At 35.8% G+C, this 23,692-nt stretch overlaps 2 pseudogenes; both read right to left on the bottom strand.

Annotated features, from left to right (window-relative positions):
• Positions 1-18,631: 18,631 nt before the first annotated feature.
• LOC144253018 (thyroid receptor-interacting protein 11-like) lies at positions 18,632-20,769 on the bottom strand (annotated as a pseudogene).
• Positions 20,770-20,920: 151 nt separating this feature from the next.
• Positions 20,921-22,196, bottom strand: LOC144253019 (thyroid receptor-interacting protein 11 pseudogene; annotated as a pseudogene).
• Positions 22,197-23,692: the final 1,496 nt, after the last annotated feature.

Consider the following 23,692-nt stretch of genomic DNA (forward strand, 5'->3'; position numbering starts at 1 on the left):
AAGTTCGAGGGACTCTAAAGTCACTTCAAACTGTCATTCTTGATGTATCCATTGTGTTGACAATGTAAACATATGTAAAAGTAAAAACTAAGGACAAAATAGATTGCAGGCAGGAATAATTTATATAAACATAAGATATATAAATGTAAATGTATTCAAGAGCATCTGCATTCTAAAATACTTTCAAGCATATGAAAAGTTTAAAATTTAAACACTACAGTAAAACTAGGGGAAAATCAGTAATTTTAAATTAATAATTGATAAGTTAAAATATTTAAAATATAGTCATTTTTAATATCCCTGAACAACTAAAAGTATTTTAAAACAAGTAATTCTGGAACTTTCAGTTTTCTGTAGCAGTTTAACCAACTTTATGTACACACTAATTACATTCTAGGGGATTTATAGCTAAATTTTACATAAAATAAATATTTTAATTCTATGATGCATAAGCATTGATTACTAATTTCCATTAAAAATAAGATTTCTGAACAACTGAAGGAAGAAAGAAAATCAAATGAAGAGAGGAAAGAAGAAAAATATGTAGAATAATAAACAATTGAAATTAACAAAATTAATGATTCTGATATTTGACAAAAACTTTAAATGGTAAAATTAATGAATGTCTTCTATTATATAAAGTGAAAATGTGAGAAAATTAAATTGAAAGCAAATTAAATTGAAAGATTCATAAAATTAATACTTGTATAAAAATCTTCATTTACATTAAAACATAATGATAGTAAAGTAGCAATCAGATTCCAGGGATCTGGTGTGGAAATGGATAAATTTTGGATCTTGCTCTTGGTGGGGGTGAGTTCTTGGCCAGAGAGATGGCCCAGGGAGATGTCACCTGGGAGCCATTTCCCACAATAGATACAAACTAGCTTTACTCTAGAAAGTAACAGAAAATAACAAAAAAGAAAAAAAAGCCAATTGCAAGAAGTTTTCAAAACAGAGACATAAACAGCATTCAAATATAATTTTAATTGTTTCATTACAAAAATTTAATATTTTTATTTAAAAATATTCTTTAATATTTTTATTTTAAAAATGTTTGATTTTAGGGGATCAATATTATAGTACCTAATTAGTTTCTTAATCTTTTAGAAGGCTGGATTCTATCAACTCTTAACTCAGTAGACTCCACTGATCAATCAAATAAATAGCTTTATCAGAAACTATTTTTCGTTGCAACTTTAAATTGTAGAGAAGTGATCACATGCAGGTAGGTTCAACTACAGTCTCCAGACATGCTTTTTTTGACTCTTGCAGCATGTTCAACAAAGTAATTTCATGTTCTTCTGTTTCTTTTCCTTCCTATTTTGGGGCAAGAAAGAAACCAAAGACTCTAATTTGCTCAGAAAATGAGACTACAGAAGCAGTAGCCAAATGTTTCTCCACAACTGTCCCTCTATCTTCATTTACCTAACTCTCCTAGTCTAACAGGGTAGAGGCTATCTGGATCAAAATATAACAATAACCTGAAACAGCTAAGAAATCTCGGTATTGACCTTTGAAAATGGAAGTGCATGAGGAAAGTAGGTACAATTCAGAGAGCCTTCCAAGGACACAAGATTGATTGCATTAACAGGAAGAGTAAGTATTCCAGGACCCTCAGCCTGAGACTGCCACCCTTATGGACCACCTGAGAGATCACTCTTTATACTTCAGAATTGTGCTCTCTCAGCACAAGGAGCTGACCCACTAACAGCCCGAAGGGCAGTACTCTCTATAGACACAGAATGTGAGTCATTTATGTTTTTCACCTTATTAATGTTTTTTTTTAATTTAAAATAAAAAGCAAACAACAATTATAAGTAAACAAGTATCAGTAGCACACCTGTACATCATTCATGGCATTCCTGGTGGGATATGCTAATCTGTTTTGCTCTGCTGCTGGAATAATAATAAGCCTTATTTAGACAATAGTAATGCTCAGCAATTTCTTTGGTTTTTCTCTTCCTCCTAGACATTCAGAAAAATCATAATTATCTCAGCCTTTAAAATTAGGCAAGACAATGGGGCCAATAAAATCTGGGGGGGAGATGAAGTGATGTATATCTCTTCCAGGTTGAATCATTTCAGAGTTCCTGCCCTCTTCCCTTGCTGTGGTAGTCATCATAGAACTTGCTAGATGGAGGTAACACAAGATCAAACCTGGGGATGAGTGAGCCACCCCATGCAGAACCCCTGTTGGGGTTTAAGTGTGCAGAGTTTAGCTCCCTCAGCCTGACACTTTGCAAGAAGCTGTGGCTGTGATTTAGGTCAGCTGAGGCACGCCTCACTAGGAGGAGGAAAAATTCTCTTTCCCTTATCACAAGACACAAGCTTCTGCATGGTTTAGCCTAGAGGAAGAAGCTTTCTGCATACTGGACCTGGGAACAGTACATTCGGGGATTAGATAATGTCTACAAAGAATTTTGGGAGGGTAATTATCAAAAAGAACAGGAACAATTTGAATTTAGCTCTGTGTACCTGATGAGGCATGATATTTGGGCTATGTGGGTGAAGTGTTACTGAAGAATTGCTTGTTTTGTTAGAAGAAGAATATAAAAGGAACTTGCAAATAAACCTCAGCATGCAGTTGCAATTGCTGCCTTGGCTCTGCATCCCCTGTGTCCCTGTGATTTCGCGACCCTTACCCAGGGACCCAAATGCACTAGAGGTTCACAAGTGGCGAGCTGAACAGGGACCCTGCTGGATTTTCAGGAAGGTTGAGTTATTTTTCTTTATATTACAGGGTGATGGGACAATCTTTATCTTCTCCTTTTTTACGTATTCTTAGGCATTCACTTGCCATCTATGGTATTATTATTTCTCATTCTGATATACAGATGTGTCTTAAGGTGGTCAGGGAATGGAATCCTTGGTTCCCAGAGGAAGGATCTATGGATGTGGATAATTGGAAACGGGTCCGTCATAATGTTGAAAAGGCCATGAGGCAAGGCGAAAAAATTCCGATTCGGTTTTGATCTATCTGGTCTATTTTATATACAATGTTTAAAGCTATGGAGGAAGAAAGATTAATTGGCAATTTACAAAAGGAACTAGCTCCTTCTATCCTAGATCTCCCTCTGGATATTAGTGAAAAGGAGAAGGTAGTAAAAGATACACAACAATTGACTCATAATTCTTCACAAAATTCTGCTGATTTAATTGGTAATGTGACAAAAAAGAAAACGAAAGTAAAAGCGATGATTGATGATCGTTCAGTCTCGGAGCAATTCAAACTCGTTATGGAGGAGGTTCTGGGACGTCTGAATAAATTAGAAGCTAAAGTGGACCCTAGGCCTTTATTGGGAACCAGGCCCTCTGCCCCTCTGGCTACTAATCCTATTTTGGCAGCTTCTTTAAAGGCTGTCCAGGAAATGGACTCAGAGCCTTCTGATGATGAGGACGAAACTCCTTTCTTTGCTTTTCCTATAATCAGGCTTGATCCAGCTAATGGACTGGCACATCCACCTCGGTGTGAGGGGATTGATATTGATCATATTGACAGATTAAAAAAGGCAGTGACAATGTACAGACCTAAGTTAATGTTTTTCTTATCAGTTCTATTTTTGATCACCTGTGAAATATTTAAATATTACAATAAAAATTTCACCTAAAATAGCTATAAGGCCTTTATTGTGTTATGTGTGCACATTCGTATTATATGTTGTATGTCTGTTTGTGTGTATGTCCATATATCATGTACATGATATAAAAATTAATATACATGTAAAGAGCGCTCATAAAAATTTAAAAAAATGGATCCAAATACTGATTTAAATGGTTCAATTTAAATTGACTAAACAGATAAAAAAATAAGATGTCTTTAACATGTTAATGACTGATATGCTTTGGTTCTAGGACTTTTCTTCAACAATAACAACAACAACAAAATGGCTAACACGGTTCATTATACTTGTCTAATGTTTTGATAAAATAAGTAAATTAATTAGACATAAAATTATTTATTTCTAAATATTTGTTAAATATCTGATTAATTTACAAGGTTAATATGCTAAATGTTAAATATATCCTTAAATTACATTAGATAATATTATTAATAAATTTTTAAGTTGGTAAATAATATAAATAAATAAATAAATAAGTGGTTCTATATATTCATCCCTAATATATAGACACTATATTTTCATAATATGGTAAACAAATGTGATTAATTATGTACTACAAATAACAAAATATCTCTTATTAAAATGAAATAATTTGCCTAAATTCAAAAATTTACAAAAATTATTTCTAAGAATAAATTAAAAAATTTAAGCACATGATAAAGAAGGTCTGTGCATGCTGGCTATATATGTAAATTTTTGAACAAATAATATTGAAAAAATTAAGGATTATACAAATATGGTTAAATAACAACTGTCATTATATAATATTCTATTATGTTATTGCTTTAAGAGCTAAATTTAATTAACATAAGAACATCAATAGTAATTATGGTACTATTACTCTTCTTTGTATATTAAATGTGTTCATATTTTCCAGATATATGTCATTAAGATAAAAGCTTTAAAAAAAATTATATCAAGCTGGTGTTCTCCAAAATGTTACATGGTAATTTTAGGCTTATAAAAATAACATATTAGAGATTTATTTATATCCTTTAATGTTCTATAACTGGGCCTATTATCAATAAGATATATAAAGTTTTATGTTACTTTTTACACTGAGGTACAATTTAAATGTATTTTTAAGTTAATAAGAGCCTTATCTACATAAAGGTTAATATTATAAAACACAAATTAAAAAATTAAAAAGGAGGAAAATGACAGATTTAAATATGCACTTGTTTAGACATTTACAAAATCAACCAAAGCATTGTTACATCAAGCCTTATTCATTTTAAATTTCCTTAATCTTCCACAAGGAGAAATATTGACAAGAACAGAACGACATTTTGAGCAAAAAACCTTAGAAATAGTTCATGAACCAATTTGGATAAAAATTGCGGCAGATGCTGAGTGGTAGCCTGGGATTTTACTTTGTAGAGGAAAGGGCTATGCTTATGTTTCAACAGAAAATGGACTCCGGCAATGGCTCCCAGGGCGGTGGATCCAGACCCATCACAATCAGAACGGCACCAAGGGGGGCACCCTATCCACTACCCCAGCCGAGGAATCAAGATCCTGAGCTTGATGTTCCGGTGGCAGCAATGTCGCATCTTCATCTTGGGGCCCGATGTCGTCGACGTCCTAATTTCTCTCCCTTACCTACGTGGGGTCAAATTAAAAAGCTGAGTGGGGAAGGGCAAAAGGTGCTGCAAGGAACGGGGAAGAGTTGCACCCTAGAAAATTTATTTCTGGCCATGTGTGCATTATTGACAGTGTCTTCCGCTTCTGAGGTACAAAATAATAATCCTCACTATTGGGACTATGTTCCCAATCCACCTTTGCTGAAACCTTTTACTTGGGGTGATATGGATATTACCTTATATACTTCTCCTGCTCTTTTATCTTCCCCTTGGAACAATTTAACATATATGAATATGGATGATGGAACACCATTTAATTTCACTTATAAGAATAATAACAGTAAACCTATATGCTTGGGCGTTCCTCCTTGCTTACAATTAGATTGGCAACATTGGATACTAGTTGGAAATTGGAGTAATGGTTCTCGAACTCATCTACAACGGCTGTCTGCATGGTCCATTAATATGACTTGGGATAATATAACTGAACAAAAATACCCTATGTTCCCCGAGTGTCCTGATTTTACTTATCAGGACTTGAGATACTCCCCTTTCATATGGTAGGAGTGTTTAGGCAAATTTGGAAAGATATTTCAGGACATTATCATGTGGGGTCCTTATGGGATGTTCTTAAAAAATTGTTCAGAATGAAGTATTACTGCTTGTGATTTATCTTCTACATACAGAATCCCACCAAAAGAGAGATGGAATGAAACCATTTGGAATGACAAATTGATGGCCTGGGGTGATGGCGGAATTGCTGACCCACGCTTGGCTTCAGTGCAGTACCCTCATCATTTACAAACACATTTATGGAAGATTGCTGCTGCAACTAAACCTGTAATCTTGTCTAATGGCTCTTTCTCTGGGACTAGTCAATCTGCTGCTTCTTATAATATTACTGTATTTAAAAAATATAATATAACCACATGTGCGCCCATGCCATAACTGTTCTTAATTGGAAATGTTACTTTTGATGAGGAAATTTTTGCTTTAATTGTGAATTGTATACCTGTATTAATACATCTGTTTCTATTCCTTCTGGTTATTCCATTGTGCTGTTACAACAGCACTCTCACATTTGGCTTCCTGTGAACTTACAAAGACCATGGTCCCAAGATCCTGTAAATACTTTGGTTCTGAAATTTTTTAGACGATTGTTGAAACGTACTAAACGGTTTGTGGGAGTTGTGGTTGCTGTAATTCTAAGTCTTATTGCAGTGGCTACAGTTGCTACAGTTTCAGGTATAGCTTTACATACTTCTTTACACACAAAACATTTTGTTGAGGAATGGCATAAAGATTCACATGAGTTATGGCTATCCCAAGCTCAAATTGATTCTAGACTTCAAACTCAAATAGATATTTTAAAACAGACAGTTAATTGGTTAGGAAAAAAAGATACTCACCTTAGAAGAGGAAATTAGATTAAAATGTGACTGGAATTCAACTTCTTTTTGTATAACTAATATACAATATTATCAAAGCATACACGAATGAAGTACCATACAAAATTATCTCGATGGTAATGAAACAGCTCGATTAATGATTGATTCTTTACAAAAGGATATATTTGTAATTTTTGGAAAAGGGTTTCAACATGATGATGCTGCACAAATAGCGGAATTGTTTTTAAAACAGAGGGATAAGATCCCAAAGGATTTGTTAAAAGTCTTACCCATACGGCTGGAGGAGTGGAAATAGTGTTATGCTTAGTTATTATCCTTTTTGTAATAATATACTTGCTTCACAAAAGCAGAGGCAAAGTATGATTCCTGACATGGCAATGCTCCAAAAACTGTATGTCATGGCAGGGATGTCCACCACACTGGCAAAGTGATTAACACATGCTCACGTCACGAAAATTCCATGATGAGCAGACAGTGTTCATTTTCTCAGGTCAGTGTTTGGATAAAAACTGAACTCCCATAATATTATTTGACACAAAACTCTAATGTTTATCTCCTGTAAACAGAAGTAACTGGGAGAAAAATCATCCACAGGTACTAAAAAGTGGCAACCACTCGAAAACTACTTGATGCAGAGAGCAGGAAAGCAACATCAAATAGAATCGAACAAAGTCCAGCTAAGTTTGATGTAGAATACTGCAAACCCTCATCAGCAAATATTGTCCTAGTAAGTGCAATAATATTAAAAACAGAATACCAAAATGGGTAACTGCAGTCTTAGCCTGCCAGAGACTCAGTGTAGTGACAGGATAATATATGCCAAGGATTCTAGTTCATTATTCACACAGTAAAAGATACCAGACACATGATTTCATATAATACTGAGAACCACTCTCAAAGGGAGATAGTATTTAGAAATTGAAACCTCCAGCATCACTGGAGATAAAGTACCTGGACCAAAGTTACACAGTGGTAGAACTTATGTTAAAATATAGTGGTGTGATTCCAAAACTCGACATGCTTCTTTAAAAAAAATCTATGCTGCCTGTCAGTTATTTGGGAGAAAAGTTCAGAATACATAACAATGGAGAATAAAAAGATGAGCCATGAATTAATATCTTTATGAATATAAATATTTTTCTTTAGGAATAGCACTAGATTAAAAGTTTACAAAATGATGAAATCTTGATCATTGGACACATTCTTGCAATAATCTCTTTTAATTGGTGGCATTCTTGTAAAAAGAGGTTTTTCAGAAGCAAAAAACCTGTCCATTTTACTTTAAATAAGATAGCTTTATGCACCTGGGCTACATAACAGTATTTGACTTTTCTTAAAAAATAAAATCAGAATTCATTTAATTTCATGGTGAAGTAATGCATAGAGTTTCCTCTGAAATATGGAGGATGCATTTATATTGAAAACTTTCTACTTTCATCAAAGCCTGAGACTCAAGTCTCGCCAGGCAATGGGCAAAGATGGACAGGGAGCAGGCATCCATGTGTTTTCAATGGTTAAGTGTCCATGACAACAGGAAAAAAATGGCACAGCAGTGTGAGCAACACTTTTAGCAGACTCAAACAGATTAGAAATAGAATTAGCCTATTGATCAATCTCCTCTTTCCCTTCCTTCTTACAGACTCATTCTGAGCAGAATGAGGAGGCATTGCAGGAAGCACAGAACTGCCTCCACATCACATTTTATACCTGTTTCTGCACTGATGGGTGGCTGTGTTCTCAGTGCTGATGCTATTTAACAATCCAACACTTTAAGTACTTCCTTGAATTTCAGAAACAACTTATTAAAAAGTTCCCAGTAACACACAAATGAGTAAAAATGTAAATTTGCGTGCTAAGAATGAATACAAAGAAGCAAACCATTCCAATTAAATGTTTCTAATTTTAGGAAGGAGTTTTATCTTGATTTCATTTCAATACAATTTCTTTAGGAAAGAAACAAATTAACAGTAAGAAATACGTTTAATCCTGAATAGATTTGCTAATTTTTATTGTGTCCTTTTTTTGTCATTAAACTGAGAAATTGCTAAATACTAGGAGGATGATCAACCCCCTAAAAACAGCAATGAGAGTTGTAATTAGAATATTTGAAATACTAAACCACTAATAATAATTTTCCATTAGTGTATGTATTTTTACATTTTACTATTACATTTTATTTTTAAATTTTTTTTATAATATGGATATTGGAACAAAATTGGATGATGTTATAGTTAGAATAATTGATTTTTTTTCTGTTTATACCCAGAGAAGGTTTTCTGCTTTTATAATAACCAATGATAGAGCATAGGAATTACTGGAATAGTACTTTCTTAATTTACTATAAGATCATTCTGGGTTAGAGGTTCCTTGGTAATTCCATGATTAAACTGCCTGGGATGACGTCTAAGGTGCTATATTTGATACTGAAAACCACTTTTTATGTACTGGTATTACAACCAGCATATTCATACTGAGGACCTACCATTACACTCCCAGATAATTTATAGTGAGTAAACTTTGCTAACTTCTGTTCCATTTTTTTATATTGAAAATAAGGATACAAGCCACCCTGCTTGAAAACATGAAATCATTGATTCACTCAACAATGACACATTCAGAATCTACGACATGCCAGGCACTGTTTTAATCAATAGGGATGCAGTAGTAAGCAGAAAAAGAAATATCTGCATAAAAATGTTTTTTAAAAGTATGAGCAGTATTTGCAGTGACAAAACAAATCATCACAGGTAACCAAGGATTTGAAAGGACAGCGTTGTCCTTCTGTGAAGTAGAGTATGAGTCTTTCTTCAGTTTATGAAATAAAGGGACTTCATTGTATGCCATTAAAAATAATAACACTCAGAGTAAATGCTTCTAGAAGGAAACTCAGCTTGACACAGGACGAAAAGAGCTCCTTCCTACCAAGGAGACAAGTTGTGAATAACTTGGCTTCAGGTGTGGTGCCAAAGAGCTGATGATGGGACACGTGTGAATGAGGGGGAACCTTTGTTCTTCAGTGGTTGAGGACAGAGAATTCATCATTCTCATTCACTCCAAACTTAATAGCTTTTCCTCACGAGATAAGCAAACACCAGCACCATTCTTATCATCATCACCTTTGAAAATATAATTTTCATCCCAAGTTAAAAAATAAAGTTTTCCTAAGGTCTACAGTTGGACACAGTGAACAATCAAAACTGCCTGGTGCATCCAAGAATGGTCTCCTCCAGGTGCATTCCTTCTCTGGGCTGGCTTCGAATCTCAGCCTCATCTTTCTCAGCCTCTTGGACTTTTGAACAGAGTTAATCAAAGACTGCAACCTGTTGGTAGCTCTGTTAATTTGCCAGTTTTACCATGGAGGGGAAATTGTACAAACTGCTCCACTTCTTCACTATTAACTACTTACTCTCTTTTTCTGAAAATTGTCCTGATATTCTACCAATAAACAATCTCCTTTGCTTAGTTGGGTTCTGTTCCTTGCAACTGAAAGACCAGGGCCAGATGGGTATATAGCTGAGTTTTATAAGACTTTTAAAGAATAACTAATATCAATACTCTTAAATCTATTTCAGGAAATAGAAAAAGAGGGAGTACTTCCAAATTCATTCTACAATGCCAATATCACCCTGATTCCAAAATCAGACAAAGACACATTAAAGAAAAAAAAATAAACTTCAGTCCAATATCTCTAACAAACATAGATGCAAAAATTCTCAATAAAATTCTGGCAAATCAAATACAAAAACATATCAAAAATACAGTGCACCATGATCAAGTGGGGTTCACTTCAGGGATGCAAGGTTAGCTCAACATATGGAACTCAATCAATGTAATTCATCATATCAATAGACTTAAGATAAGAACCCTATGATCATCTCAATAGATGAAAAAAAGCATTTGACAAAATACAGCACCCCTTTATGTTCAAAACACTAGAAAAACTAGGGATAACAGGAACATATCTCAACACTGTGAAAGCTATCTACCCTAAGCCCCAGGCCAACATCATTCTACATGGAGAAAAATTTAAAGCAATCCCTCTAAAGACTGGAATAAGAAAGGGATGCCCTCTCTCACCACTTCTATTTAACATAGTTCTTGAAAAACTGGCCAGAGCAATTAGATGAAAGTACTTAAAGGGATACAGATAGGAAAAGAAGAACTCAAATTAGCACTATTTGCAGACAATATGATTCTATACCTAGAAACTCCAAAACATTCCACCAGAAAACTAGAACTAGTAAATGAATTCAGCAAAGTAGTAGGACACAAAATCAACACCAAAAAATCAAAGGCATTTCTGTGTATCAGTGACAAATACTCTGAAAGGGAAATAAGGAAAACCACCCCATTTACAATAGCCTCAAAAAATAAAATAAAATACTTTGAAAGCAATCTAACAAAAGTAGTGAAAGACAACTTTACAACAAAAACTACAGAATGCTAAAGAAATAAATTAAAGAAGATTTTATAAGATGGAAAGGCTCCCTTGTTCTAGGATAGGCAGAATTAATATTGTCAAAATCACCATACTTCCAAAAGCATTGTACAGATTTAATGCAATCCCAATCAAAATCCCAATGTCATTCCTTATAGAAATAGAAAAAGCTGTCATGAAATTCATCTGGAAAATAGAGATCCATAATACCTAAAACAATCCTTAGCAAGAATAATGAAGCAGGTGGCATCACTATACCAGACCTTAAACTATACTACAGAGCAATAGTAACAAAAACAGCATGGTATTGGCACCAAAATAGACTGGTATGCCAATGGTACAGAATAGAGGACACAGAGACTAACCCACATAATTATGGTTATCTTATGTTAGAAAGGGTGCATTGGAGAAAAGATAGCCTCTTCAACAAATGGTGCTGGGAAAACTGGAAATCCATATGCAACAAAATGAAATTAAACCCCTATCTCTCAGCATACACGAAACTATTTAAACCTGAGACCCTGTGTCTAATAGAAGAACAACTGGCCCCAAATCACCATCATATCGGTTTAGGCCTCTACTTCCTTAATAAGACTCCTATAGAGCAAGAATTAAAATGAAGATTTAATAAATAAGATGGTTTCAAACTAAAAAGCTGCTTCTCAGCAAAAGAGGGAACACTAATAGATAGAGCACTAATCTCTAGGGTACATAAGAACTAAAAAAGCCAAACACCAAACAGATTGTCTGTACCTCATCTTGATGCTGGGCTTCCAGACCCTGCTGGTGTTCCTCAATATATGCTACTGCATCTAAATTGGTGGCAGCAATAGCTGAGGTAACTTGAGATAATAGTTGAGGTGCCTCAAGAAGGAAGCAATATCTTACAGAAATGGCACTGAAAGGGTGGGACCCACACTCTTTTTGGGATGCCTGCTCTGAGATGCAGCTGATTCTAGGCACTATCTGTTTTAAATAGTTAGGGGCTCCTGCATGGGGAATGCTATGGAATGAATGCAGTGTCCCAAGATGAAAGTGGGTTAGGTTCAGGATCCCAGGTGTGTGGTGGGGCAAACTCTGGATCTGGGTTCTGTGTAAGTTGGTGTGGGTAAGGCTATGGAGATGATGGCAGTGTCCCAAGATGGAAGTGGGTTAGGTTTAGGTTCCCAGGTATGTGGTGGGGCGAACTCTGGATCTGGGTTCTGTGTAATATGGCGTGGGTTGATCTGGGCCAAGCCTGGGCTCCCGCGGTTGTTTGCTGGTCTGAAGAGGTGGTCCTATGCCAGAGGCTGAGATCCAGTGGGTACCTGCCAATGGAGGGGTGGAGCTGGGCCTACTGTGAGCCTGGCTTCCATTCAGGCTGGAATGGGTGTATCTGGGCCACCTAACTTGACCTCAAAAGGTAGTCTTTTCTTTTGTGTTTTAGAATATTGTAGTTTTCATTGTAGAGGTCTTTTACCTCTTTCATTCAGTTGATTCCCAAGGTTTTTTTTTTTTTTTTTTTGTTTGTTTGTTTGGTTTTTTTTGTCTTTGCATTTGTTTTTGTTTTTTTGAGGCTATTGTAAATGGGGTGGTTTTTCTAATTTTTCTTTCTGAGAATTTGTCACTGGCGTATACAAAAGAAAAGCCTTTTATTTATGTTGTCATTTTATATCCAGCTACTTTGCTGAATTCATTTATTAGTTGCAGAAGATTTCTGGAGGAATGTTTTGGGTCTTCTAGCTATATAATCATATCATCTGCAAAAAAAATGAAAATTTGAGTTGTTCTTCTCCTATCTGTTTCTCTTTAATTTCTTTCATCTGTCTAATTGCTATGGCTACTTTCAAGAATCCCGTTAAAATTAGTGAAAGAGGGCATCCCTGTCTTGTTCCAGTTATTAGAGGGAACACTTTCAATTTTTCTCCATTTAGAATGATGTTGGCCTGGGGCTTAGCATAGATACTCCTTACAGTGTTATGGTATGTTTATGATATACCTAGTTTTTCTAGCATTTTGAACCGTGAAGGGGTGCAGTTTTTCAAATGCTTTCTATGAATCTATTGAGAATATCCTATGATTCTTATCTTTAAGTCTACTGGTGTGATGAATTATATTTATTGATTGCTGTATGTTGAACCAAACTTGATCCCTCAGAGAAACCCTAGTTGATCATGGTGCACTATCCTTTTGATATGTTTTATTCAATTTTTCAGAATTTTATTGAGAATTTTTGCATCTATATTAATTAGCGATATTGGTCTGAAGCTTCTTTTCTTTGCTGTATCTTTGTCTGGTTTTGGTCAGGGTAATACTGGCCACACAGAATGTGTTTGGAAGCATTCCCTCTTTTTATATTTCATGAAATAGTTTGAGATGCATTGGTGTTAGTTATTCTTTAAACGTTTTGTAGAACTCAGCTGAGCATCCCTCCAAATTTGGGCTTTTTTAGTTGATAAGCTACTGATGGCATCCTCTTTTTTCTTGCTTGAAATCAATATGTTTAAATTGTGTATGGTGGGGTTAAGTAGAGGAACATCTATGATGCCAACTGCGCGTAGCTCAGGAGGCAGTTGAACATTTCTCATATAAACTGCTATGGAAACTTCCTTTACAATCTACCAAAGAATGGCTATATAAATAAGTAAGTAAAAAAGAGAGGTGACATTGTTTCTCACAGTGTCTCCTGATAATCTTTTGGAAATACAAGTTTTAACCATCAACACATAATCAAAACTTCCAGTCTCACAAATACATTAGAAATATACAGTTAATCACAGCAAAATTTACAATCTAATTTTGTTCTAGTTGTAGCCAGACCTCTTTACATATTTGGACTAGTCTTGTTTTCACATTTTCTTGCTATATAAATATTTCTATTTCTGGATCCAGGATGGTGGGCCAGAGGGAGGCAGGATTCTGCATTGCTCCATGACCTGGGATGCAAGTAGTGAGAATATTGTTTCTCTGCAAGCAATCTTCCTGACCCCTGCACCCATACAGGGCTCCAGGCCTCAACATCAAAGTAGGTCTCCCAACTACTTGCCCACACAGTGTTATCTGTAACCCAGCGAGATAATCAGAGGTGGTAGCAGCACCTGTGAAGAACATTCAGCCAACAACTCAAGCAGAAAGCCTTGATGTGGCTCCCATGGAGGACACCTGGCTGCTTCCCCTGAGTAGGAACTTAGACCACCATCCTCACGTGGACCCCCATCTACCTAAGTAGGGCTCCCTTGTGGCTGCCATCCTGGGACTCAGCATCAGTAGACTCATCCCCCTATATGCAATAACCTGCCTGCCCCCGGGAATTTCACAAAGACTCCCAAGTCAGCCCACACTGCAAGCCACACAGCTCATCGCTAAAATCATCATCCAACATTATTGCCTGGATCCCCCTACACAACCTAACACCCCTCTTCTGCAAGCAAGAGCCTCCATCGTGGGTCACCTTTATCACCATCTTCCAGGTACCCAGTTTCTAACTACTATTCTCCCCGACAGCTGCTAACCTGGCACAATGGCACCTTAGTTAACTTCACCATCCTGAGGGCAGAGATACCAGCTAACAACAGCTGACTCCACATATTGGATGAGAAGGGAAACAGGAAAGATACTGATCTCCAACCAAAACAAGTCCTGTGTCTTCCTTCAAGTTTTTTTTTTTTTTCCGTCTCCCCACCTCCCATCCCCAACATATGTAAAACCAAGGACTTTGAGTACTGGGACTTCTGAATAGTATGTTACAGTGGAGTTGTACATTCTTTTTATTCTTATTTATTCTTTTTTCTCACCAATTTCTGCTACTTTAACATTTTTAAAATTTTTCTTGATACATATGTGTGTTTGTTTATATACTCTCTTGTCTTTCGACTTATTGTCTACCAAAATTTACTTCCTCTCCTTTCTCCTGCTACTAATATTCCTCTTTATGTTTCTATTTTACACTTTCTAAAATATAACAACTCTATATCCTCACCTCCTACCTCCTCAGCATATCATCATATTCCTCATCCACTTCTTTGTAAAGTGTAAACACTTTAACAAACCTACTGTCTATATTGTAGATAACAATTGAATTAACAATATCCATACATTGTGAACAAGTATAAACATCTTATTAGCAAACATTGGTTTTTAGGGTGTATATGGTTTATATTGGGATATGATAACATTGTCCTTCACCTTAAAGGGTGTGATCCCTACAGGGGCACTGTAAGCCTGTAGGGTAAAAATGATAATGCCTAGGATCCACAGTGTTAGAAAGGAAGACACACTAGCAATATGAAAAGACAAGGGAAGAAAGGGCCCAAAACAAATCAAGATACCATATTATTAGAATTCATGGCCAGCACAGCAGAGGATATGACAGAAAAAGTTCAGGATGTACATAATTAAAATGTTCTGAAAATTAAAGGATGATATAAAAGACCAAATACAGGCAGCAAAATATCATTTTGATGAAGAGCTTCATAAACAAAACAAATATTGGAAGCAAAAGATTATTTTAGTAGAGAGATAGAGATTGTAAACCAAAATTTAAAAGTTCAATTGAAATCACCAACAGATTACACCACTTGGAAGACAGGACCTCTGACAATGATGTTAACATATATAATTTTGAAATGAATGTAGATCACATAAGAAATACTCTTATTCTTAAGATGCAAACAGCTGAAGCTGGTGCAATGAAGTGATTTTAGTTATCCTTAGGATGCAAGTGTGTCTTGTGGTTCTTGTGGTGGTGGTCACTTCAACCTATATGCATGATGAAATCACAGAGTACCACATAAACAGAGTTGTAAATCTCCAAATTTCCTATGTAATGTGAAAGTAATTGGGGTAACTCATTCATCCTTATAGGAGATAGCTAAATAAGCTGGAAAACAGATAAATGCTCTAATTTAATTATAGCCATAGCTAAAAAGCTTTTATTTAAAAAAATATTTTTCAATGTCTTTTTAGTTAAAAAGTAGGACAGTAGAATTTTTACTTTAGATTTTAGATTTTCCTTTGTCCTGGGCTAGCAATATACAGCACAACACCTTCTTGGTGGGGGAAGCATCATTGAGTGGCAGCTTTCCATCAGTGATAGGATCATCAGAGGAAGCAAGCAGCACACTCAAGAGTGCTGTGCTTCTAGGCACATGGTGTGGTACATGCATTTTCGATTTGAGATGTTTTCATTTATGGTGGGGTTAAGAAGAGAAGCATCTATGATGCAAACCAGGCAGAGCTCAGGAGGTAGTTGAACATTTCTCAAATGAACTCTTATGGAACTTCCTTTACAATGTATGGAAAAATAGCAATTTAAATCAGTTAGCTAAGAAGAAAGGTGACACTCTGTGAAGCAGTGTGGCCTGTTAATTTATTGGAAAAACAAGTTTTATTCATCAACACATAATCAAAACTTCCAGTCTCCCAAATACATTAGAAATATACAGTAATCACTGAAAATTTGACAATCAAATTTCACTCTAGTTGGAGCCAGAGCTCTTTACATATTTGAACACAAATTGTTTTCACATTTTCTTGCTACCCAAATGTTTCTCTTTCTAAGGCATAGTTAAATTGACAAAATCTGCAAGAAAAAGCTCTTCAATATATAACTTCAGAGTATAAATATGAACATCCTCAGACACTTAAGCTTCAAGTCAGGATTTTTTAAATAATGGGCTGATAGAAAAATTCTTAATTTCTAAACAGCTGGTGCTTGTGCAAGGAGGTGATTTCACTGATCCTTAGGATTCACGTGTGTCTGCTGGCTGTTGTGGTGATCATCACATCAACCTATATGTATGATAAAATTACAGAGAACCACTTAGGCAGAGTGTATAGGGGACTTGTGCAGAAAATCTTGTTCTCAGCATTTTGATACAAATTCTTCTAAAGATGATTCATTTTTTCTTCAAGTCTACATTATTTTCTATTTGTAAATTGCTTGAGGTTTAAAAGATACACCACATGTTTCTATCCTAAAGAAGCTTGAAAATTAAATAAAGAAATAAGAAACTAAAACTGAGAGAAAATTTAAAATTGAAAGAAAAAGCTGATCTATATAGCCACTAGGTATTTTGTCTTCACTTTTTATTTTTGTAAATTAAGACAAAAGATAAATCAAAAGTTTCCAGCCCAAGATGGGTGAAATCAGAGAAAAAAGTAGATTATATAGCAAAAACTTCTCTGACACCTGAAATTTCTAAAACCATTGAAAATATTTTATCAAAATTAATTGAATTTTATTAAAGTTCATATTAAATTATATAATCAATATCAAATAATTTGGTGTATATTAATATTTATTTAAATTACCTTTACTAAACTATTTTTATCCAATAAAATTTTAAATATAAATCAAAATTAAATTAAATTAATTCATTAAATACATAGATAAAATTAATTAATGAAATCAATTAAGTTCATCAATAAAATAAATGAAATAATTTAATTAATGAAATTATCTCATATTAAATTATAATATGATTTATTTAAATAATTTAATTTATATTAAATTTTATTTGAATTAATTTTAATAAAAATATTCTCAACAGTTTTAGAAATTACAAGTTTCAGAGAAGCATTTACTGTATAATCTGCTTTTTCACTTCTCTGATATCACCTGACTTAAGCTAGAAAATGTTGGTTTATCTTTTATTTTAATTTACAAAAATTAAAAAAAAGGTTTTGACCCCTCCTTTGTTAACTTTTTCATCTTTAAAAACTCTGTATTATTTTGTTTCTCTTCCCCAACTTCTGTTTTTGATCAAATATTTTTTAAAATGTGTTTATAAGCCTTACTTTAAGGCCCAGAAAAGTATGTAAACAGTCCAGCCATTTAATAATACATTCTTACAAATTAAAAAGGATGCATGAGATTATATTTTTAGCTTCACTGACAAAAGTCGTCTTACTTCTGGACATATTTAACATCTAGAAAAGGGAATGAATGTCAAGTGACTTTTTTAATAGAATGAAGATAAGTAAAAGGGATAGGTGTCACAACATTTGGATTAAAAGAATCCTAGAATTTATCCACTAAACTTCATGTTCAGGCCCTCCCACTGTAATTTTCTTTTAGTAGTTATACAGTGTTTTCTTTTATGAACTAAAAAATTTACAATTTTGCTACATCATATTTTGTTTGCATATAGCCCAAATTCTGAGTTATGTATCTTTTTCTTTTGAGTTGGATTTTTCTTCTTTTCTGATATACAAATTAATATATTTTACCTTAATATAATTAAATTTAACATATATAATCATTAAAAAGTTTGAAGCTATAGTTATTATTGCTGTTGATTACCTGATAGCACAGGAACAAAATTTTATATAAAGAAGCCACAGCAAACAAACACAAATAAAATTTTAATAAGTGTTACTGCAAACACACACACACACACACACACACACACACACACACACCAAATAAAAACGAGGTGGAGGGGGAGTCAAAATACCTGGTAGCTCTATTTATCAACTTTTTTCTTTTTCTTTTTCTCTGCAAATACATGAATTCTTTTTGAAAAGGCCACCTTGTAAAAAGTTCAAAGTGTTTATGGCTTCTTTAAACTGCTAAATCATCTCTGGCTTGAGAATCACCTATTGCTTTAAAAGGTCCTTTTGTACAACCTTGCTGCTATTGTCAGGGGACACTGGTAATCCAGTAAAGGTGGGCATGAAGTCTGCAATGGGATTCAAAAGGAGATTCCGAGGTGCACCGGGTCCAAGTCCAGCAAGGCTAATCAGTGGCGCAGCCAAGAATGGATTCACAGCCACTCTTTTACTGGCTTTAAATTCTTCTGCATCTTTCAAACTTCTTGGTACATTCTCACCTTCCTTTCTCTTTCCTGTGGAGTCTAGATGTTTCATAGCATGAGCAGAAAGTTTTTGTGGTGAAACACATGAAGGAGATTCTGTTTCAAAAAATTTAACAAAAAGTTCTGAAAAAAGAACTATTAAGGGCTGGGGATGTGGCTCAGCGGTAGCGCGCTCGCCTGGCATGCGTGCGACCGGGGTTCCATCCTCAGCACCACATACCAACAAAGATGTTGTGTCCGCCAAGAACTAAAAAAAAAATAAATAAAATTCTCTCTCTCTCTCTCTCTCTCTCTCTCTCTCTCTCTCTCTCTCTCTCTCCTCTCTCACTCTCTCTTTAAAAAAAAAAAAAAAAGAACTATTAAGCAGAGATTGCTCATTTGGTCTCAAAGATGTGCTGGGGACATTTTTTGATCCTCCTCCAAGCCAACATGTCATCCACTCAGTAACACCGCCTTCATCTCCATTCAACAACTGCTCCATTTTCTCCTTTTCAAAGTTTAGGATGCTTCCCATTAATTGAAGCACTTCATGATGCTTACTTTTCAGTGTATGAAAATGCCCAATAAATAGGTTTCTCATTAGGGCTTTTTCTGCTTTTCCTTCTGTGCCATTTTCTGCATTCATCAATTTCTTTTGTGCACCATTCAACATTTCTTGTTGGAGCTCACTCTGATTTTTAAGTTCTTCAGTCTGTTCTTCCTTTAGATGTAACTGTTGTGTAAGACTAGTTGCTTAATCCAGCACACCATTGGCTTCATCCAAATGTTCTTGTAATAATAATACCTCTCTTTCTAGATTTTCTGCCTTTTCCTTCCATTCGGTTATATGTTGTCTTTCCTTTTCTAATTTAGCTGAATACATAGCTTTTTTTTTTTCTTGTTGGAAATACTCTAGAACCATTTCCAGGTTAATGACATGGAATACTCTTTTTTTTTGGTCCTGGTAGAGTGAAAGCTGCAGTGCATTCTCATCTCTCTGTTGGGAGAGTTAATGCACCTGTTTCTGCAGGAACTCTATCTCCACACTGGCTTGATGACTTGCATTAGAAGAGGAAAGTAGGCTTTCCTCCAATAGTATGACTTTCTCTCTCAAGTTCATCTCTCTCTTCTGCAGCCCAAATTTCCCAGGTGTAAGAATCTTCTGATTCTAAAGAATAGCTCCTCACTCTTTGTACCTCCTGATTTAAATGTAATTCTTTGTCACGTAAGTGTTGAACATCTTGATGGAGGGTACTCTTTTGTGTTTGTTCTTTAGGACAAGATGAGTTGGTCTCTCTCCTGCTGACATAGAATGGTCTTCTTCTGCATGGATTTAACTGCATTTAGAAGCTGATTTAATTCCCCAGGCTTGCCCTGTTTTTTTTTTTTTTCTTGTAACAATTGCTCAAAGACAAGAGCTTTCTCCTTCTTCCACTGGTACTCCAACTCTTATTCTCGCAGCATCACAGAGAACTTTATGTTCATCTCTTGTAATACTTGATACTCTATTCTCTTTTCTTTGGATGTTTCTATTATTTTTTTCATTTTCCCTTTTAATGAGATATGTCCATTTATAAAATTAATATTCTCACCTTGAGGTTAGTTATTGCTTGCCTCAACAACTCATTTTCATTCTCTTTGTTAGTGAACTTTGCATTTGAAGAAACTGATTGCTTTTGCCTTGGATTAAGAGGTCTTTTTTTCAGTAAATTTTGTAACAGATCTTGTTTTTCCTTGAACTGTTTAATTTTAGAATCTCTTTGTTCATGTTCTTTCTTTACTCTCATGGAGGTAGCAGCAGTTACATCAAACAACCTGTGGTTACTTTCTTGGAGCATCCTAATGGTGGCATCTTTTTTCTTGCAGTGATTGTCTCAGCTCTTTGGCCTCTGCTGACAGGGACTTAAGTGATGATGCAGACAAGAGCTGCGGTGTTACCATATCAAGTTTTCCTGAATAAACTTTAGCCTGAAGAGCTTGTATCTCTATGTCTTTCTGCTGGATGACTTGATTGAGTTTACCAACTTCATCCTTGGACAGCTGATCAATTTGTTTGGTTAAAGATATATTCTTTTCATTTAGAAGTTGAATCTCAAGTTCTTGTTCTTGGATTTTTCACTAATTCTTCAGTTTCATAGTTATATAGGTTATGTTTTTCACTTCCTTTTTCTATAGGAAGGCTTTTACCTTTTGTTTCTTGAAAACTATCAGAATTGTCTGCTGGAGTGCTGTGTGTGTCATCCTGCAACTGGGCTTTTATTTGTTCAATGGTTTTCTGAAAATTATTAATTTCCTCATCTTTCTGCTCCATCACAGAAGGCCACAATTGACTACATTCCAGTTTTAAGTTTTCACACTGTTCAATTATTTGTCACCTTTCCATACTGAGCTGCTCTTTTTCTGTCTTCAAGGAATCTCTGTAATTTTCTACTAAAAATAATTTTATTTATGTCTTTTATTTGATCCTATATTTGTTGCAAGACTCTACTTTTTCAGTTTGTAGAACCTGAATACATCTTTCCATCTCTCCAATTTTAGACTCATCAGTTACTGTTACTCCTGAGTCACCTTGTTGTAATGATTTTCAATTTTTGAATACTTTCTTCATAGTCATTTAATGCCTCTTGATACCAGTGACTTTTCTTTGCCCGTTTCTGTTGATGTGCATTCTGCAAAACTGACATTTCCTCTTGATAATGATCAAGGTCTTGACTTCAGTTTTGTTCAAGTACCTTAATAGTATCTTGTAATTTGCAGATTTCACTTTTATCAGAATTATGTGTTCCCTTTGCCTGAGCTATATCCCTCTCAATGGCTAACTTGAGATTCAAGTCTTGAAACTTCAATTGACAGTCTGTTGATTTTTTGTTGTGATGAAATGATGTCACTGAAGTCCATGTCATCACCAGGAAAAGTTGAACAATGACTGATCTCATTACTGAATGAAGACAGGGCAGTGGTTGCTGGTACACCACCAGCTCCTGAATGCACTGACTGCAGTGTGGACCACTCATCTTGTAGTGCAAATTGTCTTGCTTTAAGTTTCATGATTTCTACTTCTTTCTCTTCCAGTTCATTTCAGTAATTTACAGATTGATGTTGGATCCATAGCTCTGGTGCTGCATACCTTCCTTCCAGCTCAGTACAATAGCTTTTAAGTCTTTCATGTCATATCTGATTATCCATTTGGTATCTTCAATGTTCTTCCTCCAATAATTAGGTAAACCTTCTTCTACATCCTTGAAATCATTGAGAACCTTGTTTTCAGTGACATTGGAGATATGGCTGGTGAGGGAAGCCATGCTGCCCCCCACCTGACCCAAAGAGTGGCCCAAGCCAAAACCTAGGCCTCTAAACCAGGGCAACATTACCACAATTTTAGTGAGCCATCAGACCCACTCTGAAAACCACCTCAGTCTCTATCCACCTCTGCTCTGAACCTCCTGGAGTGTCAAGGAGTCAATTATGACCCAAGCACTTAGAATACCACAAAGGGCAGGGCTCTGCCAACCATTGGGTTCTGCTGAAAATGCAGAGGCCTGGCCTGAGCTTGCACTAGTGACTTGCTTCCAGTGGCCCAGGCACTCCCACTGGGCCTTGGCTCCTTCCCTCACCACACTATTTGGGAAGTCCTTTGTCAGCATTTTTTTTTGGCTATATATGTAGTGCTAAATTGGTGTTTACTTTACACACATGGATTTAGGAAGTAATTCCATTAAGCAAAGGGCCCATAAAATTATTTTCCCTCATTCAGATTTTGAAAGACATTATAACCTGTTGAAGTCAAAATTCAGAGAGAAGATTGCATGAGCCTGGGTGTGCCAGGTATGTCTATGCAAGAGGCACAGTGGTTGACTCTAGAAGTTGTCATTTGCATTGCAATTGCTGTAAATGGCACTCTGGAGTTGAGCTGTGCCCAACATGCCCATGTGAACATACACTTGGAACTGTCAGGAAGTTTCCATCTGTCTCTTCTCAGCCTTCTCTCATGATAGTATTAAAGGGTGGTTTTTCCAAATCTTGCCTCTGACCCCTCCCAAGTTTCTGCCACCTTCCTTCCACCTAGCAAGGGATGCTGCATCCTCCCCTTTCCTGTCCCTGCAAAAGTCAGGACTACAAGTTAGAGACCACATCAACTCCCTGCTCTCTCAATTAAAAATGCATCTCTTTCTGGGTCTGCATTTCCCTCTCCCAGCACAGCTGAAAGGAAAGATGGAATTCCTTGACCCTCACTCAAGCTCCTTGTCAGGGCCTTCTCTCCAGCACAGTCCATAGGCCATACACACTCTGGCTTGGGCAAGAGGGCTCCCTTCTGGTTGTGCCCTTCTGCAATGAGCAAGGAGTCTGGAGACAGGGAAGAGTGTGACATGGGCCCAGGCTCCCGCTTTGAGAATGTGCTATAGGTACTGAGAACCTCAGAATCTCCTGCCCAAATGGTTCTGTATCCCATTCAGGGACTCTAAAACCCTTGTTCTGGGTTTGAGGTGCCTGCCCAAAGAAATGAGAGGTGGTCAGCAGGAGGCTGTTTGTGAGGCTGGAGAAGATGAATGAAGCTTGAACATGTGGGTTGGATTTCCATGTGTGTGAACACAAGTACCCTTGTCATTCCCTGAGAAGCCAGGAATGAAAGAGATGGGGAATGTGGCAAAAATAGCTCTGACTACATTATAATATCCAGAATAGGATTCCAATGAATTTGAGCATTTCTAATCAAACTCTAGCTTTCTGATCTAGAAGGTATGTTTGCCAAGCTAGAAGAGTAGACCACATTTTAGTTTGTAGTTTATTTGCTTGATTTGTACATTTAAATATTGAGGCATTCAAGTATCAAGGCCCGCATTTATAATCTTGCCCTAGATCAAGC

Source organism: Urocitellus parryii, unplaced genomic scaffold (assembly GCF_045843805.1).
Source record: "Urocitellus parryii isolate mUroPar1 unplaced genomic scaffold, mUroPar1.hap1 Scaffold_86, whole genome shotgun sequence".
Lineage (NCBI taxonomy): Eukaryota > Metazoa > Chordata > Mammalia > Rodentia > Sciuridae > Urocitellus > Urocitellus parryii.